This window comes from Rhinopithecus roxellana, chromosome 4 (assembly GCF_007565055.1).
Source record: "Rhinopithecus roxellana isolate Shanxi Qingling chromosome 4, ASM756505v1, whole genome shotgun sequence".
NCBI classification, from domain to species: domain Eukaryota; kingdom Metazoa; phylum Chordata; class Mammalia; order Primates; family Cercopithecidae; genus Rhinopithecus; species Rhinopithecus roxellana.
In genome coordinates, this window is record NC_044552.1 from 147,765,859 (window position 1) to 147,789,549 (window position 23,691).

Genomic DNA, 23,691 nt, shown 5'->3' on the forward strand with positions numbered 1-23,691 from the left:
TGACTCAAGTGTGCCTCTCTGTGAAGCTGCCCCTGATCCCGTCCCCCACCTTCTTTTTCTCCGTCCATTTCCTAAACTAACTCTCACTTTGCAAGCCAGAGAGTAACTTCTGACCCGAATGTCCATTCAAGTCTATTATTCACTAGAGGGTAAGGACCTCCCTATCTTTCTCCCCTTGGCTCTAGCTCCATGGCTACCATTATTGCATACTAATTATTTGTTAAAATAATGAATTTGATCAATTCAGTGGTTTCTTGTGAATAAAACTTTGGCTGGCAGTGATAAATGTCTGATTCTTGAGGAATCCATTGTCACTAAAAGCAGTTTTGGAGGAAGAACCTTCCAAACACATGGTGGGCAATGGGAGGAGATGAAAGGGATTTTTGTTAAAAAGTAAGGAACCACGGGGCTACCATCTCCTCCCCGCTCAGCGGGAACTTGCTCTCCGTATTATTTGTTTTCTGAGCTTTGGTGCCGTGCTTTGCAGCTGACCAGTATCCTCCTGGGACCTGATGTGGCTTCTTCCCTTTGTCTGACGAGACACCCTGTTGGCCTTCCTGGAGCCTCCAACCCCTGGCCACTCTCCAAGGTCCCTTGCAGTCATTTTGCTGCAAATAGCCCTGAAATTCAGACCCTACTCTTCTCATCCTCTGCCTCTGTTTTGCAGTTAAAATTCTAAGTGTGCAAAATTTTATAAATGACCCCACATAACATGATGACTATATTTTCAGGTCCCCAAACTGACCTCACCAATGAAGGATTGATTTCCGATCTGTGAACTGATTAAATGACAACACTTATAAAGTTGCAAATACTAAATCACATTTAATAATGTACTTTAAAAAATGTGTATGTAGAATATGATTTAAATTTAGAACCGTTTCAGAATACCCACAACATGGTAACCACACGGGTCTTGCGGTTATTCAAGCTTCAGTAATTCAGGTTTACAGATTGATATGGTTTGGCTGTGTCCCCACCCAAATCTCATCTTGAATTGCTGTTCCCTTAATCCCCACATGTCATGGGAGGGACCCGGCAGGAGGTAATTGAATCGTGGGGGTGGATACCATGATGCTGTTCTGGTGATAGTGAGTGAGTTCTCATGAGACCTGATGGTTTTATAAGGGTCTTCCCCCTAACCCCTCTGCTCTGCGCTTCTCTTTGCTGCCACCGCGTGAAGAAGTATGGGTTTGCTTCCCCTTCTGCCATGATTGTAAGTTTCCTGAGGCCTTCCCAGCCCTGCAGAACTGTGAGTCAATTAAACCTCTTTCCTTTATTAATTACCCAGTCTCAGGCATGTCTTTATGAGCAGCATGAGAATGAACTACTACAGTAAAATGGTGCCAAGTAGTGGGGCGCTGCTGTAAGATATCCAAAAATGTGAAAGTGGCTTTCACAAATGTGTAACAGGCAGAGGTTGGAACCATTTGGAGGGCTCAGAAGAAGACAGGAAAATGTGGAAAAGTTTTAAACTTCCTAGAGACTTGGAGGGCTCGGAAGACAGGAAGATGTGGGAAAGTCTGGAACTTCCTAGAGTCTTGTTGATTGACTCTGACCAAAATGCTGATAGTGATATGAACAGTGAAATCCAGGCTGAGGTGGTCTCAGATGGAGATGAGAAACTTGTTGGGAACTGGAATAAAGATCTTGCTATGCAAAGAGGCTGGCAGCATTTTGCCTCTGCCCTAGATATCTGGTGAAACTTTGAACTTGAGAGAGATGATTTGGGGTATCTGATGGAAGAAATTTGTAAGCAGAAAAGCATTCAAGAGGAAGCAGAGCATACAAGTTTAGAAAATTTGGCTGGGTGTGATGGCTTATGGCTGTAATCCCAGCACTTTGGGAGGCTGAGGTGGGATCACCTGAGGTCAGGAGTTCAAGACCAGCCTGGCCAACATGGCAAAATCCCATCTCTACTAAGAATACAAAAATTAGCTGGGAGTGGTGGCACACACCTGTAATCCCAGCTGCTCGGGAGGCTGAGGCAGGTGAATTGCTTGAACCTGGGAAGTGGAGGTTGCAGTGAGCCAAGATTGTGCCATCACACTCCAGCCTGGGTGACAGGCAAGACTCTGTTTAAAAAAAAAAAATTGGAAAATTTGCAGCCTTATGATGCAGTAGAAATGAAAAACCTACTTTCTGGGGAGAAAGTCAAGCCCTTGGCAGAAATTTGCATAAGTAATGAAGAGCTGAATGTTAATCACTAAGACAATGCAGGGGAAATGTCTCCAAGGCATGGTTTCATTGGCTAGGCCCAGGGGCCCTTGGTGCCCTGTGTCCCAGCCCTACCAGCCATGTTTTAAAAGGGGCCAAGATATAGCTGTGGTCATTGCTCCAGAGGGTGCAAGCCCTAAGCTTTGATAGCTTCCATGTGGTGTTGGTCCTGCTGGTGCACAGAGGCAAGAGCTGAGGTTTGGGAACCTCTGCCTAAATTTCAGAGGATGTACAGAAAGGCCTGGATGTCCAAGCAGAAGTCTACAGCAGGGGTGGAGCCCTCATAGAGAACCTCTGCTAGGGCAGTACAGAAGGGAAATGTGGGGTTGGAGTCTCCACACAGAGCCCTCACTGGGGCACTGCCTACTGGAGCTGTGAGAAGAGGGCCACCATCCTCCAGACGAATGGAAAAGGCTCCACTTTCTTTTTTTTTTCTTTTTAATGGAACAGAGTCTCGCTCTGTCACCCAGGCTAGAGTGCAGTGGTGTGATCTCTGCTCACTGCAACTTCCGCCTCCTGGATTCAAGCAATTCTTGTGCCTCAGCCTTCTGAGTAGCTGGGATTACAGGCATGCACCACCACACCCAGTTAATTTTTGTATTTTTAGTAGAGACAGGGTTTCATGATGTTGGCCAGGATGGTCTTGCTCTCCTGAACTCGTGATCCACCCGCCTCGCCTCCCAAAGTGCTGGGATTACAAGCGTGAACCACCACGCTTGGTCGGTATTTCCATTTTTTGAGTGATTGTAAATGGTATTGTATTTCAATTTTTGGTCCATGTGTTTATGGCTGGCATATAGAAATATAACTGATTTTTGTATGTTTGTTTTGTATCTGTGACCTTGCTGAACTCACTTACTAGTTTTAGGATTTTGTTTTTATAGGTTCCTTGGGATTTTCTATGTAGACAACCCTGTTATCTGCTAAAGAGAACAATTTTACTTCTTCCTTTGCAATCTGTATTTCTTTCATTCCCTTTTCTGTCTGGACTGCACTGGCAAGACCTTCCAGCACTATGTTGAATAAGAGGGGTGATGGCAGACACCCTTGCCTTGTTATACAGTCTTCACTGTGTTGAATAAGAAGGGTGACGGCAGACACCCTTGCCTTTTTCTACAATCTTAGGGGGCTAGAATTTAGTCTTTCACCATTAAGTATGTTACCTCTAGGCTTTGTGTAGATGCATCTTATGAAGTTGAAGAATGTCTCCCTCTATTTCTGTTTTTTTCTGAGAATTTTATCATAAATGAGTGTTTGATTCAGTCATATGTTTTTTATGCATCAATTCATATGATCACGTGGCTTTTCTTCTTAAGTCTGCTAATATGGTGGAATATATCCACTAACTTTTGAACATTGAACCAGCCTTGTATTTCTAGAGTAAACCCCACTTCATCATAGTGTATAATTCTTTCGCTACATTGTTGATTTATGTTTGCTGATATTTTGTTAAGGAAATTTCTGTGTATATTAATCAGGGTTATTTGTCTACAGGTTTTTTTTTTTCTTTTTTCTTTTTTTGTAATATCTTTGTCTGCCTTTGGTATGAGGGAGATACTGGCTTCATGAAATAGAGAAGTGTTTCCTCCTCTTCCATGTCCTGGAAGAGATTATGTAAAACTGGTGTTAATTCTACTTTAAATATTTGGTAGACTTCTCCAGTGAAACCATCTGGGCCTAAAGACATCTTTTTAGGGAGTTTTAAAATTGCAAATTCAATATTAAGAATTATAGGGCAATGAAATGATCTATTTCATATTGGGTAAGTTGTGGTAGACTGTATTTTTCAATAATTTGTCCATTTCTTCTAAATTATATTTATGTGTGTAGAGGTGTTCATAGTATCCCCTTACTGTGCATTTGATGTCGACAGGGCTTCTAGTGATATTCCTTGTTCCATTTCTGATAGTGGTTATTTGTAGCTTCTCTCTTTTTTTTCTTTGTCAGTCTTTAGAGGTTTAACAATCTTATTGATCTTTTCTAAGAATAACCTTTTTGTTTCATTGATTTTTTCCTATTGTTTTTCTGTTTTCAATTTTATTGATTGCTGATGGTTTCTTCATTATTTTCTCCTTTCTGTTTGCTTTGTGTTTATTTTGCTGTGTTCTAGGTTCTTGGGGTGGGAGCTTTGATTATTGATTTGAAACAAATAGAATATGTTTCTGACCACAGTAGCTGAGATTACAAGCAAGCACCACCATGCCTGGCTAATTTTTTATTTTTAGTAGAGACCAGGTTTCTCCATGTGGGTCAGGTTGGTCTCGAATTCCCAACCTCAGGTCATTGGCCAACCTCGGCCTTCCAAAGTGCTGGGATTATAGGAATGAGCCACTGCACCCAGTGCATGTGTCTTTTTGGTAGAATGAATTGTCATTTGGATACATACCCAGTAGTGGGATTGCTGGGCCAAATTGTAGTTCTGTTTTAAGTTTTTCAAGAAATCTCCAAATTGCTTTCTATAGTGGCTGAACTAATTAACATTCCACCAACAGTGTATAATCATTCCTTTTTCTCCACAGCATCACTAGCATCTGTTGTTTTTTTGACTTTTTAATAATAGCCATTTTGATTGGTGTGAGATGGTAGCTCATTGTGGTTTTGATTTGCCTTTCTCTGATGATTAGTGATATGGAGCATTTTTTCACATTTGTTGGCTGCATGTCTGTCTTCTTTTGAGAAGTGTCTTTTCATGTCTTTTGCCCATTTTTTAATGGGGTTGTTTTTTGCTTGTTCATTTGTTTAAGTTCCTTATAGATTCTGGATATTAGACCTTTGTCAGATGTGTGGTTTTTGAATATTTTCTCCCATTCTGTAGGTTGTCTGTTTACTCTGTTGATAGTTTCTTTTGTTGTGCAGAAGCTCTTTAATTATGTCCCACTTGTCAATTTTTGTTTTTGTTGAAATTGCTTTTGAGGACAGAATTACAAGTTCTTTTCTAAGGCTAATGTCCACAATGGTGTTTCCTAAGTTTTCTTCTAGGATTCTTAACAGTTTGAGGTCTTACATTTAAATCTTTAATCCACCATGAACTAATTTTTGTATATGGTGAAAGGTAGGAGTCCAGTTTCATTCTTCTGTGTATGACTAGACAGTGAACCCAGCACCATTATTGATTAGGGAGCCTTTCCCCATTGCTTATTTTTGTTGACTTTGTTGAAGATCAGATGGCTGTAGGTGTGTGGCTTTATTTCTGGGTTCTCTATTCTGTTCCACTAGTCTATGTGTCTGTTTTTGTGCCAGTGCCAAGTTATTTTTACTACTGTAGTATTATAGTATAGTTTGAAGTTGGATAATGTGATGCCTCTGGCTTTGTTCTTCTTGCTTAATATTGCTTTGGCTATTTGGGCTTTTATTGTTCCATAGGAATCTCACAATAGTTTTTTCTAGTTGTTTGAAAAATGACATTGGTAATTTGATAGGAATAGCATTGAATCTGTAGATTACTTTGGGCAGTATAGCCATATTAATGATATTGATTCTTCTAGTCAATGGGTATGGAATGTTTTTCCATTTGTGTCACCTATGACTCCTTTCAGCAGTGTTTTGTAGTTCTTCTTGTAGAGATCTTTCATCTCCTGGTTAGATGTATTCCTAGGTATTTTATTTTCTTTGTGGCTATTGTAAATGAGATTATGTTCTCGATTTGGTTCTCAGCTTGAATGTTATTGGTGTATAAAAATGCTACTGATTTTTATACATTGACTTTGTATTCCAAAACCTTACTGAAATTGTTTATAAATTCTAGGAGCCTTTTGGTGGAGTATTTGGGATTTTCTAGGTATAGAAACATATCATCTGCAAAGAGAGATAATTTAACTTCTTTTTTTCCTATTTGTATGCGTTTTATTTTTTTCTCTTGCCTGACAGCTTTGGCTAGCATTTCCAGTACTACGCTGAATAGGAGTGGTGAGAGTGAGCGTCCTTATCTTGTTCCAGTTCTCAAGGGGAATGGTTCTAGTTTTTTGGCTATTCACTGTGTTGTAAGCTGTGGATTTGTCATAGACAGCTCTTGCTATTTTGGGGGGTGTTCCTTTGATACCTAGTTTCTTGTGGGTTTTTATCACGAAGGGATGTTGGATTTTATTGAAAGCTTTTTCTGTGTCTATTGAGATGATCATATGCTTTTTGTTTCTAATTTTGTTTACGTGGTGAATCAGATTTATTGATTTGTGTGTGTTGAACCAACCTTGCCTCCCAGGAATAAAGCCTAATTAATCATGATGAATTGACTTTTTGATGTGCTGTTGGATTCAGTTTGTTAGTATTTTGCTGAACAGTTTTGCACATGTGCTCATCAGGGATATGGACCTGCAGTTTTCTTTTGTTGTTGTTGTTATCTCTTTATCAGGTTTTGGTATCAGAGCGGTGCTAACTTTGTAGAATGAGTTAGGGAGAATTCCCTCCTCCTCGATTTCTGGGAATGCTTTCAGTAGAATTGGAACTCGCTCTCCTTTGTACATCTGGTAGAATTCAGCTATGAATCCATCTGGTCTGGGGCTTTTTTGTTTGATAGATTTTTAAATTATGGATTCAATTTTGGAACTTAATATTGGTCTGTTCAGGGTTTCAATTTCTCACTGATTCAATCTTAAGAGATTTTGTGTCTCCAGGAATTTATCTATTTTTTTTTTCTAGATTCTCTAGCTTGTGTGCATAGAGGTATTCATAATAGTCTCAGAGGATCTTTTGTATTTCTGTGGGATTGGTTGTATAACATCACCTTTGTCATTTCTGATCTGTGTCTATTTGGATCTTCTCTCTTTTTTTCTTTGTTAACCTAGCTAGTGGTCTATAATCTTGTTTATCCTTTCAAAGAATCAACTTTTGGTTTAGTTGAGTCTTTGTATGGATATTTCAGTCTCAATTTCATTCTGTTATTCTCTGATTCTAGTTATTTCTTTTCTTCTGCTAGTGTTGGGTTTAGTTTGTTCTTGTTTTTGTAGTTCTTCTAGGTGTCATGTTAAATTGTTAATTTGAGATCTTTCTAACTTTTTAGGTAGACATTTAGCACTGCAAATGTTCCTCTTAACACTGCTTTTGCTACATCCCAGAGATTTTAGTATTTTGTGTCTCTGCTTTTATTTATTTCAAAGACTTTTTAGGTGTTTGCCTTAATTTCATTGTTTACCCAAGAGTCATTCAGGATAAAGTTGTTTAATTTCCATGCAATTTTGTGACTTTGAGAGGTCTTCTCAGTATTGACTCCTATGTTTATTCTACTGTGGTCTGAGTGTATGGTTGATATAATTTTGATTTTTTTGAATTTATTGAGACTTGCTTTCTGGCCAAGAATATAGTTTATCTTGCAGAATGTTTGGTGTGCAAGATGAAAAGAATGTATATTGTGGGTTGATAGGGGTATTCTGTGAATGTTTATTAGGCCCAATTGGCCAGGTGTTGTGATTAAGTCCAGAATTTCCTGGTTAGTTCTCTGCATCTATGATCTGTCTAATGCTGATAGTGGGGGGTTGAAGTCCCCCACTATTATTGTGTGGCTGTCTAGAAGTACTTCTTTTATGAATCCTGTTGAATTGAACTCTTTATCATTATGTAATGGCCCTTCTTTGTTCTTTTTAACTGTTGTCGGCTTAAGGTCTGCTTTATCTGATATAAGAATAGTGATCTCTAATCTTTTTTATTTTCCATTTGCATGGTAGATTTTTCTGTAACCCTGTGCTTTGATCCTATGGGTGTTGTTACATGTGAGATGGGTTTCATGAAGATAGCAGATAGATGGATCTTGTTTTTTAATCCAGCTTTCCACTCTATGCCTTTTGAGTGGGGTGTTTAGACCATTTACATTGAACACAAATGTTAATATGTGAGGTTTTGATCATGTTGTGAAGTTCTTAGCTGCTTGCTTTGTAGTTTCGATTGTATGGTTGCTTTGTAGGGTCCGTAGGCTATGTACTTCAGCGTGCTATTGTCACTCTGTTGCTTTCGCGTTTAGACCTCCTTTAAGGATCACTTGTAAGTCTGGTTTAGTGGTAATGAATTCTCTTAGCACTTGCTTGTTGGGAAAATATTTTATTTCTTTTAGCTTAGTTTGGTGGGATATGAAATTCTTGGTTGGACTTCCTTTTCTTTAAGAATCCTGAAAATAGGCCCCCAGTCTCTCCTGGCTTGTGAGATTTCTGCTGAAAAGTCCACTGTTAGCTTAATAGTGTTCCCGTTGTATGTGATTTGACTTTTTTCTGTAGCTATCTTCAAGATTTTTTCTTTAGGGTTGACCTTGGACAGTCTCATGACTCTATGCCTTGTTGATATTTATTTGGTATAGTCTCTCACAGGTGTTCTCTGGATTTCTTGTATTTGCATGTCTACTTCTCCAGCAAGAATAGGGAAATTTTTTTATTTTTTATTTTTTTTACTTTTTGAGACGGAGTCTCACTCTGTCGCCCAGGCTGGAGTATAGTGGCGTGATCTCGGCTCACTGCAAGCTCCACCTCCTGGGTTCACACCATTCTCCTGCCTCAGCCTTCCCAGTAGCTGGGACTACAGGTGCCTGCCACCACACCCAGCTAATTTTTTGTATTTTTAGTAGAGCCGGGGTTTCACCGTGTTAACTAGGATGGTCTCGATCTCCTGACCTTGTGATCCACCCGCTTCGGCCTAGGGAAATTTTCTTGAATGATTCACTCAATTATGTTTTCCAGATTATTTACTTTTTATCCTCTCTCAGGAATGCCAATAATTTATAAGTTTGGTCTATTTGCGTAATCTCATAGTTCTTGAAGATGTTGTTCATCTTTAATATTTTGTATGACTGGGTTAGTTCAAAAGACTGGTCTCCAAGCTCTGAAATTCTTTCTTCTGCCTGGTCCAGTCTATTGATAAAGCTTTCAATTGTATTTTAAAATTTCTTAAGTGAGTTTTCCATTCCAGAAGGTCTGATTGATTTCCCCCTTTGGAAGATGTTTGTCTCTTCCTTCATTTTGTGGATTACTTTGAAAGTTTCTTTGTGTTGATTTTCAACCTTGTCTTAGATTTCATTCAGCTTCCTTGAAATCTATGCTTTGAATTCTTTATTTGTCATTTTTGAGTTTCCATGTTGGTTATAGACCATTGCTGGAGAGCTAGTGCAATTATTTGGTGGAATCACTATATTCAGATTTTTCATGGTGCCATAATTCTTGTGCTGGTTCCTTCTCATCTGGAGATGTTGGCACTTCTAATTTTTATAATTATTTTCATCCAGGATTCTTTTCTTTTTCTTTCTTTTCCTATAGTATTATTATTATTTTTCTTTCCTTTTCTCTTTACCCTTCTCCCTAGGGGTGCAACTGTAGAGAATGCTGGGTGGGGTCTTTTGGCTTTATTTCTATAGCCCTATGCACTTCTTTCAGATTTTATATTGGGCTGTGCAGTTCAACCTACAATCCAGTAGATGGCACTTATAGGTAAGAACCAGCAGCAGCCAACGTGACTGCGTCTATACTTGATCCTTCTTTACTGGCCAAAGCTCACCATTGCCTCAGGCAATGGGGTGATTCTGGATTACACAGTAGTCTGAGTCCCTGCTCAGCCCTAGGGAGTGAATGGGGGCCACAGTGGGCAGGGCTGGACTGGGCAGGTCTGCCTACAGGTCCACCAATGGCAAGCACAAGCATCCTTTTACTTTCAATCTGCCTATATCATTGTATTTGAAGTGAGTTTCTTATAGAAAGTGTATATTTGGGTCATGCTTTAATTCACTCTGCCAATCTCTTCCTTTTAACTGGTTTATTTAGAGCATTTACATTTAATGAAATTGTTGATACATTAGGTCTGAAGTTGCCATCTTTTTAAAAATTTTCTGCTATTTCTCTCTGTGTTTTGTTTTTCGGTTATCCCTACCTTCCTATACATTTCTTGAATATTTTTGTTTTACAGTTCCACTTTGATTTATGTATTGCACTGTTTATCTCTTGGTGTAGCTTTTCTACTTATTACACATAACACAGTCTATCTGTGTCAGCATTTTACCAGCTCCCATGAAAAGTAGGAAAAAGGTGACCTCCTTTATGTCACCTCACTCTCCTCATTTATAATTTAGTAATCATAAATATTTAATAATAATATGTTTAATGTAATTATCTTAAATATTTCCTCTGTGTGTATTTATAACCACATCAGTTAGGGTTATAATTTTTGCTTCAACAACAAACATAATTTAGAATATTCAAGAGGAGAAGGAAAATGTATCATATTTATCTATATTTTTACTATTTTCCTTGTTCTTTTTTTCTTCCTAATGATTGAGAACATGTTTCAGAGCAGTCTGAGCAATGTGAGATACGAATTTTTTTTTTTTTTTTTTTTTTTTGAGAGAGACAGGGCCTTACTCTGTCACCCACACTGTAGTGGAGTACAGTGGCATGATCATAACTTATACAGCCTTAAACTCGTGGGCTCAAGTGGTCCTCCTGCCCCAGCCTCCAGAGTAACCAGGACTACAGGCATGTACTGTCATGTCAACTAATTTTTAAATCAATCTTTCCTTCTTTTCTTTTCTTTTCTTTTCTTTTCTTTTCTCTTCTTTCTTTCATGGAGACAGGATCTTGATCTTACTGTGTTGCCCAGGGTGGTCTTGAACTCCCACTCTCAAGTGACCCTCCCACCTCAGCCTCCAAAAGTGCTAGAATTATAGGCATGAGACACCATGCCTGGCCTGATATGGAAAATGTATCAGACCCAGAGAGACATGAACATGAGACTCCAGTCCCGTGCAGCCATACCTGGGTGCAATTTTTAAAAGGCATTTTGATTCTTTTTCCTTTCTTCTAGTTTCCAGGCTAACTGATAAATTACCTGAAATGTTACCACAAGTTTCACAATGTAACTCTCATCCATAATCTTCATGTTCCTGGAATTTGTGATTCAAAGAAAAATGTATAGCCAACCGATCACTTTTGTTATTTTAATAAAGCAAAGTAAATTCTTGGTAAACAACTTAAGGACAGCACTTCTTTTTTCCTTTTACAAACCACTTGTAGCTACTGTTAATTGGAGCATGTGTCAGGGCAAATTGCATGTGTCTCCTGGGCTTCAGTCCTCAGCTTCAGCCCAGATAAACTCCCTACTTATATTAATTTTGCCTCAGTTTTTTCCTTTAGGTTGACACGATCCAAGATTCTTTCTTTTATTACTTCTTATCTGTTTAGAAAACTTCCCTCAGCCATTATTTTAGAACAGGTCCACTGGCAACAAATCCTCTTACTGTTCTTTCGTGTGAAAATATCAAGTCCCCTTCATTCACCTTTATATTTTCTCTGGATAAATAATCCTGGGTTGACAATTCTTTTCTTTGAGCACATGAAAAATATTGTTACTTCCTTCTGGCCCCCTGGTTTCTGATGAGAAATTCCGTATCATTCAAATTGTTTTCCCTTATAGGTAGATGTTATTTCTCTCATTGCTTTCAATATTTTTTCTTTGTCTTTAGTTTTCAAAAGTTCAGTCCTATCATGCTTTGGCAAGGGTTTCTTTAGGTTTATCCTATTTGGAGTTAACTCAACATTTTGAATCTGTAGATTTATGTCTTTTGCCAGATTTAGAAAATATTCATCCACTATGTATTTGACTACTTTTTAAATCATGCCCTCTTTCTCCTCTCTCTGGGACTCCAGTAACATAAATGTTAGACCTTTGATTGTGATCCTATAGGTCTTCGAGGTTCTGTTTCTTTCTGCTGTTCAGGTAATTTCTTATTTTATTTTATTTTCCTGTTCACCAGTTCTTTCCTCTGTCCTCTCCATTCTGCTGTTGAGTCCATCTACTGAGTTTTAAAAACATTTCTGTTATTGCATGTCTCAGTTCTAAAATTTCCATTTGATTATTCTTAATACCCTCTAATTATTTGCTGGAACTTTCTATTTTTCTAATATATTTCGAGTGTTTTTGTATTGCTTGTTGAAGCGTTTTTATTTATTTTTATTTTATTTATTTATTTTTTTGAGACAGAGTCTTGCCCAGTCACCCAGGCTGGAGTGCAGTGTCACCATCTCGGCTCACTGCAATCTCCACCTCCCAGGTTCAAGTGATTCACCTGTCTCAGCCTCCCGAGTAGCACATGCCACTATGCCTGGCTAATTTTTGTATTTTTAGTAGAGACAGGGTTTCACCCTGTTGGCCAGGCTGATGTCAAACTCCTGACCTCAAGAGATCTGCCCGCCTTGGCCTTCCAAAGCGCTGAGATTACAGCTGTGAGCCACCGCACCCAGCCTGAAGTATTTCTATGATGGTTGATCTAAAATATTTGTCATATAATAATTGACATCTCTGCCAGTGTTAGTCCTTGTTTCACTCTCTCATCAACATGTGACATTGTCAGAGCTTTATTAAAGCCATTTTGCTAGGTGTACAGTAATATTACATTGTGGTTTCAATTTGTATTTCCCTAACGGCTAATTATATTTTAAATCATTTTTATAATGGGTCATTTGTTTTCTTATTATTGCACCTTCATTGGGTTTTAAAAAGCTTCCTAGCACCTAAAACACTCCTTACCATGGCAGGTAAGGCCCTGTATAATATAACCCCTGCCTCTCTTTTCAGCTTCATCTTTCACTTAAGTACTGTCCATATAGCTTGATACTCTCCTGAAACAAGTTATGCTATCATGATAGACCTCCTTCCTATTCCAGCTCCCAAAGCTGTAATTCTACCTGCACCTGTTGCTCTCTATTCCATCCACATAGAACTGGAGAAGGTCTCCCCCATTAACAAAAATCAAACCCTTCACAGGAGATTTTGAGCCCATTTCTCTCATGGGATCATTGTCTAGAACGTCTTTCTTTTCCTTTCTGTTGTGTGCTATTGGTCTTTCATTAGTATTTAATCATCCTCACCAGTAACTAATATGCCTTATTACCTCCCATTATAAAGAAATAAGAGAGCCTCCCTTGTTCCCTACTTACCCTGTAGCTATTGTACCCTCTAGCTGATTCTTTTCATAGTCAAACCTCTCAAAAATGTTGCCTACAGATGCTGATCCCACTTCTTTCCATCCTTTCCGGCTTTCTGATCTGGCTTTTGTCCCCACGACACTAAAGTGATCTTGTCAAGATACCAGTGATCTCCTTGTGGCCAAATAGCATGATAATTCTCTTGATTGAAACAATCTGTTCTCTTAGCTTTGGTGATGCCACGTTCTCTGAGGTTTTCTCCTGTTTCATTAGCTGCTTCTCAGTTTTCTGTACACTTTCTTTTTCTCTATCCAACTTGTAGTTGTGGGCATTTCTCAAGGTTTCTTTTCTCCTTCCACTCTCTCCCTAAGCTTTTCAACCAGCCCCATGGCACTAAATGCCATCTGTATGCCGATGACTCCTAAGTTTATATTTCTAGACTAAACCTATCCTTTGAATCCCAGACTAAAATATTCAATGACTGTAACATCACTACTGAGATTCTCCAATAGAAACATGTCCCAAAGTGAATGTTGGCATCCAGCTGTTCCTACAATCTGTTCATCCAGGAGTCTTCCTCCTGTACCCTTTCATCGGTTGCTCACACTATAGACCTGAACTGCTGTCCTTTCATTCCTTACATCTACTCCACCACAGATCTTGTCAGTTCCACCTACCATACATATCTCAGACCCAACCACGTCTTCTCGTCTTCAGTAACCATCATCCGACTTATCATCTGCACAGGTCTGGGCCATTCCGATAGCCACTGCACAAACTTATCTAGCTATTCCCCCACCAGTCTCACCAGATAGCCAGAATGACCTTCTTCAAGCATATGGAATCATACCAATTTCTCCATCGTGTTGTGTTGCTCATCCACATGGATTATCCATGTGCGGCCCCTGTGTGTGTGTGTTCCCTCCACGTGGCTCATCCACATGTGGTCTGTGTGTGTGTTTCCTCCACGTGGCTCATCCACATGTGGTCTGTGTGTGTGCTCCCTCCACGTGGCTCATCCACATGTGGTCTGTGTGTGTGTGTTCCCTCCACGTGGCTCATCCACATGTGGTCTGTGTGTGTGTTCCCTCCACGTGGCTCATCCACATGTGGTCTGTGTGTGTTCCCTCCACGTGGCTCATCCACATGTGGTCTGTGTGTGTGTTCCCTCCACGTGGCTCATCCACATGTGGTCTGTGTGTGTTCCCTCCACGTGGCTCATCCACATGTGGTCTGTGTGTGTGTGTTCCCTCCACGTGGCTCATCCACATGTGGTCTCTGTGTGTGTGTTCCATCCATGTGGCTCATCCACATGTGGTCTGTGTGTGTTCCCTCCACGTGGCTCATCCACATGTGGTCTGTGTGTGTGTGTGTTCCCTCCACGTGGCTCATCCACATGTGGTCTGTGTGTGCATCCCCTCCAGGTGAATCATCCATGCGTGGTTTTTGCGTGTGTGTGTCCCCCCTGCAGGTAGTTAGTCCATGTGTGGTCTCTGTGTGCGTGTCCCCCCCCCCAGCTGCCTCTCCTCCCTCATTTCAAGCCCCTCTCCCATTGACCACCATCCTCCAGCTCCCCTGACCTCATTTTTTCCCTTGAGCCTATAGAGTTATTTTCTCTCAGTGGCTTTGGCCGGTTTGGTGTCTCAACCTTGCATGCTCATTCATGCATGGTTCCTCATTCTTGCTTCTCAGTACTTGCTGCACCTCCTAAGAATAACCTTCCTAGTCCTCCTTTTAAGAAGGAATAGGTTCCATACTTCACTGTTCACTGTGGCCTAGCCTGTTTGTCTCCTTTGTAACATTTACCCCATTTGCATTTTTATTAGTTTTTTATTTCCTTGATCTCTCTCGGTCAATAGATGATAAATTCCAAGAAACTGTGTGTTCTATCTATCAACATATTCCCAGCATCTACATAGTATCAAGTGTATAATAGGCATTCAGTAAATATTATTAGCAAACTATTTATAACTCTCACACTCAAGTTGCTTCACTGTTTCACACATCTAAACTTTTGTGTTGTGGAGGTATTCTCTTGCCTGACTGATCCCACCTTCTTAAGGAGTTTTTAGAATGAAAGGTATTGGAGGTCTAAATGATCATTGGCTTCATAGTTCATACATGGTCTTCTCTTACTGAGGCTGTAAAGTACCCACAGCCCCCACCGCACCTGCAGGAAAACGAAAGTGATGCTCACTGGTCATCAGAATGCAGGCGATGAGGCTGCACATGAGCACGTGGCTGGGACAGGTAGAGTGGAGACTGCCCTGTATCCATAGCCAGGCTACCCCAACTCAAAGAGGTGGCACATTTCAAGTATTGTAGTCATAGTATAAGAAGAGGTTCTTAGAGCTAAGAAAACCTGATTTTTGCCAGCTGCCATCTGAATTCAAACTTTAGATTAGATCTGAACTCAAATTTTTGTCTTACTGTAAAGCTTAGTTTCAAGAGGAAATGACTGAGCTGTATGTTTTGTATGTTTCCCGTGATGTTAATGTATATGTAAAAATTTGGTAATTAATTAATTAATGTAGGAATTCAGAAATATTCTGAAATCTAAGTCTGGGTGGCAAAATTTTGGCAACAATTTGAGACTGTCAAATTTGTGAAAGTGTGTTGCTTTGGTAACAGCGTTGAACTAGAAATGTAAAGATTCTATCATTGATGTAAACCCCAAAGTACAAATGACAGAGCTCAAGTGACAGCCCACAGCCTAGTAGAGTAAGTCAGTCAGTCACGTGTAGACATGCATCTGCACTGGCTTTATTTTAGAGTGAGGGAACATGTGCATGTTTGTCACGTGGGTGTGTTGCATGCTGGTGGGCACTGGGCTTGTAGTGTGCCCATCACCCAAATAGTGAACACCGTAACTGACAGGTAAGTTTTCAACACTCGCTTCCCTTCCACCCTCCCCACTTTTGGAGCTCCCAGTGTCTATTTCCATCTCTGTGTCCATGTGTACCCATTGTTTAGCTCCCATTTATAATCGAGAACAAGCAGTGTTTGATTTTCTGTTTCTGAGTTAGTTCACTTAGCATAGCGGCCTCCAGTTGCATCCATGTTGTTGCAAAGGACGTGATTTCATTGTTTTTTATGGCTGCTGATTAAGATTGATCAAAGGCTAACACCAGTCTGTAACTGGGCACTTGTGTATAAATAGTCGATGTTCTGTTGACTGCTTTGGGCAGAGCAGGAGAAGTGACAGGGAAGGGCCCCCCAGGAGAGGGTGCCAGACAAGAATGCACAGCAGAGAAAGCCACGGATGCAGCAGAGCAGCGTGAGCGCATGCAGCTCACACAGCGTGAACACACAGCGAGTGAGGAAGGCTTGCAGAGGCAGCTCCTTTTGGGCCTTAGGGAGCAGGTGACGGATGATGACCTTTGATCTCAAGACCACAGGGCAGTCAGAGAAGGGAGCCACACAGCCAGCCGTTATCCTGGTTGCTGTGGGGAGTGGTCTAGGGTGGTGCTGGTAAGAGTGATAACGGTACAGAGGTTGCTGTGGTGTCCAGGTCAGAGATGGACAACTAACAGGCTCTCCCTGTTATCTCAGTAAGGACCATGAGGCCACCCTTAAAGAAACTGGAAAATGCTTTGCTTTGTTATTTTAAATATTTTCATTTATACTCTGCTATGTAAATATGTATTAATATTATTATTGAGAATACCCCACAGTTACATAAAGAGTGAAAATTCCACTAACCACTCACATGCAGCCCACTACCCTCCCCAAAGCCAGCTAGGCCCGTAGCTGGCCTCTCTGGACACCGTGCCGCAGGCTGCTGGCAGCCTGGCCCTCTCCCGTCTCCACACTGCTGGCAACGCCTCTCCTCAGATCTGCAGCACAGGTTACAACTCTCTCAGCTAGCCTGAGTATTTATTCTTTTTCAGAGCAACCTGATTATTTTGTTCTAGAGAAAGCACAACCTGTAATTATTTGTTCACTTGAGTATAATCTGACTCCTCCATTGTAATGAACCCTCTGAGGCAGCAGCGTGGTCTCAGTGTATCTGCCCCAGTGCTTGAAACTAAACACGATGTAAGGGAGAAGCACAATAAATAGTTGGCAACTTCTACGGGGCAAGCTTTGGGGTGCAAATATTCACATTTTTTTCTCTCCACATGCGAGTCTTCCCCTCTCTCTCTAGTTGATCCTCATTATTCATGGATTTCTTATTTGTGAATCTACCTACTCACCAACATTTCTTGGTAACCTCAAATCAACACCCTCAAGTGCGCAGAGAAGTGAAAAGTTTGTGTCTTCAGAGCACATGTTCCAGCTGAATGAGGTGATGCTCGGCCTTCTGGCTTCAACTCACGCTGTAAGCAACTGTTTTCTTTTCACAGTTTATTTAGTGCCACTTTTTTTCCCGCATTTTTGTGCTTTTTGTTGGTGATTTCACTGTTTAAAATGGCCTCAAGCACAGTGCGGAAGTGCTGCTTTGCGTTCCTGAGAGCAAGAAGGCTGTGAGGTGCCTTTTGGAGAAAACACGCATTAGACGAGCTTCATTCAGACGGGAGTTATAGTGCCGTTGGCCATGTTACTCACTCCACAATACATACTAAATAAGGTATCTTTAAACAGAAACATACATAAAACAAGGTTTTATACTGATGGGTTGATGAAAAAGCTGTGTCCTGAGGCTCACGGGAACCTAACCCTGTCTTTCCTCCGTGAGCCATGGTTCACTGTTCACTAATTCAGTGTTTGTGCTGAAAAAGAAAAATGGCATCCTAAGCCCCTGAGCTGACTGAACGGGCTCCTTCTTGACCAAGGGAGCCCCAGAGAAATTTTAAAAACTGAATTCCTGGTCATGATGGAGTGGGGAGGTTGGACACACCTTGTTATACCCCCTCCCTCGCTGATCGCCATTAGACTTTCTCACGAGGGTTCCACAGAAGCTACAGCCCTTTCAAAAGACTTGTCAGACTCCCCTTCTGTGGTTTGGACATAAGACGGACCAGCATTCCTTTGTGATGAGAGACCAGTGACCACGGACTGATTCTGGCCGGTGTACGGTGGCTGCACACAGGATGCCTCTGTGTCCTCTGTTTCATCTTCCACATACAGAGCATAATTATAGTGCATTTAAACGTTAAGTGCTTACCCCAAATTGAATGTGGACAGACATGCATGCATGTTTGCTTTCGATGCATGCATCCACCTATCACGAGTAACCTGTTAGATATGTATACTTAGCCAACCCATTTGGCATAAATTCCTGTTCCAGCCTTTCCTCCCTCAAAGTGTCTGCTTTTGGTTTCTGCTTCCCAGCCTGCAAGATAGCCAGCCTGCAAGGTGCAATCCTTTGTAAGAAATAAAGCTCTCCTCGCCAAATGTATGAACCTCGCGATTCTTCAGTCGACAGCAGTGACATTACAAAACACAACTACTACAAGTAATGAGCACACTTGTTTATTTTGCTCAAACTTGCCTTCCCCTTACTAACAGTTGAGGAGGAGGTTAGAAAATAAATGTGTATGCGCATGTTTATTTATATGTTTGTTTCTTGTCTGTCTTCTGTGAATCGCCTGTTTATTTTTTGCCCATTTTTCTATTGAGTTGTCTTTTTCTTATCAGTTTGAAGAACTCATTTATAAATTATTCATATTAATTTTTAACCTCTTAAATACTTTGCAAGTATTTTATTCCAGTAGACACCTTAAAAAAAGCTTCATTTATGTTTGCTTTTCTCATAGGGTGGTTTAAGTGTGTGTGTGATGAAGTCTGCCAGTATTTTCCTTTGTGACTCCTGGGTTTGTTTCTTCTATATTTTAGTAATATAGGTTGAAGGCTTTCTTCAAACTATGCTAATAAAGTATACTTCTCTGTTTTCACTCGCTTTTAAAAAGTGAGTCTTTCAATTCATCTGGGATATTTTCTGGTGTGCCACAGCATAGAAAACCATTGAATTGGCCGGGCGTGGTGGCTCAAGCCTGTAATCCCAGCACTTTGGGAGGCCGAGACGGGCGGATCACGAGGTCAGGAGATCGAGACCATCCTGGCTAACACGGTGAAACCCCGTCTCTACTAAAAAATACAAAAAACTAGCCGGGCGAGGTGGCGGGCGCCTGTAGTCCCAGCTACTCCGGAGGCTGAGGCAGGAGAATGGCGTGAACCCAGGAGGCAGAGCTTGCAGTGAGCTGAGATCCGTCCACTGCACTCCAGTCTGGGCGACAGAGCCAGATTCCGTCTCAAAAAAAAAAAGAAAGAAAAAAAAAGTAAACTATTGAATTTAAGCAACTAGTCAGTCTCCTTTTCCTATTCTTTTCAATCGACGTACAAATAATGCCTTCAGTATTGTTGTATCGCTACTGAGTGAGGAGCTCTTTCCTCCCCTTCTCCTCTTCCAGTATTGCCTCCTCCTGCTGCTGTCAGTCTAGAGAGTGGGCTCAGAGCCACTGTGGTGGGAGCTCTGTGACCCAGAGTTGGTTCTCATTTGTGAGAATCTCCATTCCATTCCCCTCTCCAGCAGCAGGTCCCATGGGCTTACAGTTACACTTTATCTATACTTTAAACAAACCTTTAAAATCTTTATGGATAAGTTTAGACTAAAGTCTAGACTTAAGTAAGACTTTAATGGGAAGAGATCCTTTTAAACCTGAAGAGACTGGGAGGAGCAGAGTGCTCCGGTCCTGTCAACGTAGATGCATGCTGCTCTCTTATGACTTATGTCCCCAAGTGCTCCTTGCTGGCTGCATGCCAGCCTCATCGTGAAGACATCAGGCATCAGCCAACTGGGGCAGCAGGGCCTGGCACCCTGCCCTGAATCCTTGGGTGTCTGATCACGTCACTGAAGAGAGACAACCTCAGCCGGACGCCTCTGGCAGGATCCTCGCTGCACAGCAAGACAGACCCTCCCTGACCTGTCAGCTGGCTGTGGGCTCTTTGTGGGCGAAATTAGATTTCCTCACATCAGAGTGGGGCTAAACTTTGCTTTTTGGCCTTCACTGGGCAAGAAGTTAACGTGCACAGATGAGCTTCCTGCTCCCATCACCTTGTCCTCTCATGTCCCTGGCTCAGGAAAGCTAAGGATGGTTAGAAAAGAACGTGGGAACTCCAGAGATGTGTTCCGTCACTGAGCCCAGGGCCTCAGGGCGCACAAACCTCCAGAAACAAAAGGAAGTGAGCAGAAAAAACATCCTAACACAACAGCCATCAGCATGCAGAATGCTGGAGCCTTAGGGTCTTCCCTCCAGATACTCGGTATCTTCTAATTTCAGGGTAAAGTCTCCAAAAGCCTCCCCAGTAGAAGGAACCTTCATTTCTTTCATCCTCCACAGGCCACATGTCCAGAACTCTGTATTGTTTCTCAGATTCTTTAATGGAGTTAATTATTTTAAAGGGGAAAAAATGCCTAAAGAATTTAACCACTAGGCTTAATCCAGGGCCATATTTTCCTGGTGATCAGATGTTCACAGACACCGTGCAATGAGGGTGAGGGAAAAGAGGTTTAAGCGTAACAGCAGAAAGGATCTTGCTCCCTCTCCTTCAGGGGCCTCTGAATATTCTCCAGTGAGTTGTGAGGTTGGTGCCGTATCTCAGGAAGTCACACCAGCTAGACACCCGTAGAAGCCAGTGTGTTCCCTTGCTGTGGTGTGTGTGGGTTAGAAAATAATTTCCAAGTGTTTGCTTTTCCATTAAGCTTCATGAGATCAGAAGAAAACCTTACCCGCTGTCCGGAGCGCTTGCTGGTCTCTCGTGCTTCCTGCTCTGCTTTTCCCTGGTGCTCTTGTAAATGAGGCAGGTGCTCAGAGAGCCTGACCAAGAAGGGCAGCCTTGGTTTCCCACTCAGCAGGCAGGAAGCTGCCTTCTAGATCAGCAGAGGTCCTCCCTGGGGACTCCATGGGCCTGTGGGACACCAGCTTCTGTGGCTTGCTTGGAAGACTGGGAGGGAGCTGGACAAGCTTGATGCCTGCTGTTTGGTGACCTGGGACTCACTCCTACTCCCCTTCCCAGGTGGCTGCAGGACTTGCATTTAATTTCCTTCTCCAGACAGCTGCAGGGTGTACCCTTCATTCCCTTCCCCTGATGGGTGTAGAACATACCACTCATTCCCCTTCCCTAATGGGGGCACAATGCCCATCATTCCCTTTTCCTGATGGGTGTGAGACATACCGGTCAGTCCCTTCTCCCGATGGCTGCAGGATGGGGCCATTGTTCCCTTCCCTTAGTGGAGGCAGGACATGCTACTCATTCCCTTGCCTTAATGGATGCAGGTTGTGCCCACCATTCCCTTCCCCTGATTGGTGCAGGACATGCCCATCAGTTCCTTCTCATGATGGATGCAGGACATGTCCATTATTCCTTTCCCCTGATGGCTGCAGGATGTACCCATCATTCCCTTCCCCAGTAGGAGCAGGACACGCCACTGATTCTCTTCCCTTAATGGGTGCAGGACATGCCCCCTCATTTCTGTGCCCCAATGGCTGCAGGATGTACCCTTCATTGCTGCGGGCATGCCCTTCATTCCCTTTCCCAGATGGCTTCAGGATGTGACCTTCATTCCCTTCTCTGATGGCTGCACGATATACTCCTCATTCCCATCCCAAGTTGGTTGCAGGACATGCCTCTTATTCTTTTTCCCAGATGGCTGCAGGACATATCCTATCCCTTTCCCCCAGATGGCTGCCAGACGTGCCCCTCATTCTTTTACCCAGATAGCTGCAGTACATGCCCCTCATTTCCATCTCCTGATGACTATGAGACATGCCCCTCATTTCCTTCTCCTGGCGGCTGTGGGACATGTCCCTCATTTCCATCCCCAGATGGCTGTGGAACATATCCCTCATTTCCTTTCCCTGATGGCTGTGGGACATGCTTCTCATTTCCTTCCCCTGATGGCTGCAGACTACCCCTCATTCCCTTCTCCTGATGGCTGCAGAACATGTCCCTCATTTCCTTCCCCAGATGGCTGCAGAGCATGTGCCTCATCTCCTTCCCCTGATGGGTGCAGAACACATCCCTCATTTTGTTCCCTTGATGGGTGCAGAACGTGTCTCTTATTTCCTTCCCCTCATGGCTGCAGGACCTGTTCCTCATTTCCTTCCCCTGATGGCTGCAGGACATGCCCCTCATTTCTTTCCCCAGATGGCTGCAGAACACGTCGCTCATTTCCTTCCCCTGATGGCTGCCAGATATGCCTCTCATTTCCTTCCCCGATGGGTGCAGGCCATGTCCCTCATTTCTTTCCCCTGATGGGTGCAGAACATGCCCTTCATTTCCTTCCCCTGATGGCTGCAGAACGTGTCTCTTATTTCCTTCCCCTGATGGCTGCAGAACATGTTCCTCATTTCCTTCCCATGATGGCTGCAGGACATGCCTCTCATTTCCTTCTCCTGATGGCTGCAGTGCATGCCCCTCTTTTTCTTCCCCTGATGGCTGCAGGACATACTCATTTCCCTCTCCTGATGGCTGTGGGACATGCCTCTCATTCCCGTTGGCTCTGGCAAATAATAGTTCCTCAGAGAGGTCAGTACTGCTCTGCTTTGGCAATGCCTGCTTGTTGTTTATGGACTTGTTCTTTTGGGGCCGGACGTTCTCTCTTCTAGTCTAGTAGATGGGAGCCTGGCATTTAGTTCAGTACATGCTTGCGGAGTGAATGCGTGGGTCCAGCTCTCCTGCCTGTGCACTGGGGCTACATGACCATGTGACATGGAGCAGGTGACCTCTTGTCTCAGCCTCAGCTGCTCACACCACATGGTTTTTGAGGGAGACTTGTTGATTTGGTCATAGAAGTGCCTGAGAAGACAAAGCAACATCAGGAACCACAGGCAGGAAGTGAGGCGACCGGCTCCATCAGTGAGCAGACAGTGGGGAGTCGTCCGAGACCAGAACTAGAACCACTGGGGCAGGGAGAGTCAGAAACAGCAGGGGCAGGGGGGTGTGACTGAGGAGACAAATTAATACCAAGAGGCCAGAAGAAAACCCTCCTGGTTAAGGGTTTCAGACCCCTCTCTCATCAGGACCCTCATCCCACCCCGGAGAACCCACTCTGGGTGTGAAGCTGCATTCCCAATTAGGGAGGGGTGTGTCTTATGTGCACTGCAGTTCCACAACTGAGAGATAAGCTTAGTCAGAAAACCAAACAGGAGAGTAAGGGAGGGTCCAGTGGGGGTCTCAAGGGCCTACAGGCCAGGAGGGTTCCTGGAAGGCCTTCGTGTCAGGCAGCGGTCTTTGGGTCTTACAGGGAAGGGCCACTTTCCTGAGGGGTTGATGGTCAGGGACAGTTCAGGGAATGCCAACAGGGAGGGGTCTGGAGTGGGCCGAGGGCCCCGCAGGGGAGGTGCTTTGCAGAGCGGGCTTTTCCACTCACCCTCCAGGGCTGGGGGCTGGCTGCACGTGCCGTACCTTCTCTGTCCATCTCTCATTAGCTCTCTGGGGGCACTGCAGTGCTCAAATCAGGATTCTAAAGTTCACATTTGGCTGTTCTGAAGAAACGTGAGCCCACAGATGGGCCCTGGCCTCATGGAAATCTCTCTAAAGCACTGGTCTGAGCTAGGGCACCCAAAACAGACATCTTCTGCTTTCAAAAGCCTCTGCCCTCCAAACAATACATGTGAGTCCTTCCCTGCTCCCTCCCTATGCC